This window comes from Cyprinodon variegatus, unplaced genomic scaffold (genome assembly GCF_000732505.1).
Source record: "Cyprinodon variegatus isolate N-32 unplaced genomic scaffold, C_variegatus-1.0 Scaffold1061, whole genome shotgun sequence".
Lineage (NCBI taxonomy): Eukaryota > Metazoa > Chordata > Actinopteri > Cyprinodontiformes > Cyprinodontidae > Cyprinodon > Cyprinodon variegatus.
The window spans coordinates 154793-155726 of NW_015151514.1; the positions used below are offsets into that span (position 1 = coordinate 154793).

At 41.3% G+C, this 934-nt stretch overlaps 1 non-coding gene across 1 annotated transcript; it reads right to left on the reverse strand.

Annotated features, from left to right (window-relative positions):
• Positions 1-5: 5 nt before the first annotated feature.
• trnah-gug lies at positions 6-77 on the reverse strand. The gene has a single exon. It is a non-coding gene; the product is annotated as a tRNA-His (tRNA).
• Positions 78-934: the final 857 nt, after the last annotated feature.

The window sequence follows — 934 nt, forward strand, 5'->3', positions numbered from 1 at the left end:
GTTCATGCCGTGACCCGGATTCGAACCGGGGTTGCTGCGGCCACAACGCAGAGTACTAACCACTATACGATCACGGCAAGCTAACCACTTGGTCCTAAAGCATGTTTGACCCGTCAACATTGTGCATTTGGCTCCCTTCCCCATTGGCAAAAAAAGCTGGGTCTGACCCCCCAATGGCAAGTTGCATGACCTCTATTCCCCCAATGCTTGTAGTGACGCTAGGCTCGAGTCGGTCTGCTCAACTCAGGTTAAACCTTTTTGAAGAAGTGTCGCAGAGAAATGTTTCAAGCGCCCCCCGGTCACATGACCACTGCGAGCAAGGTTTAGATACGTCACACTTTGTATCGAGCTTCACAGTAAATTCTAATAATCTGGGCGTTTCAATACCACTAAGGTATTTAAATGCAGCAGAATCACGGCTCAAACTGAGGGTTTCCCCCGTTTATAGGTTTATTTAAAAACATGGAAAGAAAATGTTATATTTAAGTCTAGTTTAGAATTGATTCAGAAGAAATGTTTCAAGCGCCCCCCGGTCACGTGACCACTGCGAGCAAGGTCTCGATATGTCACACTTTATATCGAGCTTCGCTACTGTCAGTACTATTTAAAGGATTATTTCTTGATGTGTTTATATACTTGTAGGTGCAGCCCACTCCAATATGAGTCCATACAGGCCAGGAAGTGTCCTAATTTACATAAATTAACAAAAAAACAAAAACAGATATGAAATAGAGTAACCGGGTGGGATTTAAATTCAAAATCTGATAGTTGAGGTGCGTACATCTTAAGTAGCCAAATTAATGTATACATAGTTTGGAAACCAGTATGGATTAGAACTCGGAACAATATTGACAGGACCGCACAATTGCATATCTGTTATGCATCAGAAGAATTTTGTATCATGTTTTAATTTCACAGAATTTTTTTTTTTTTT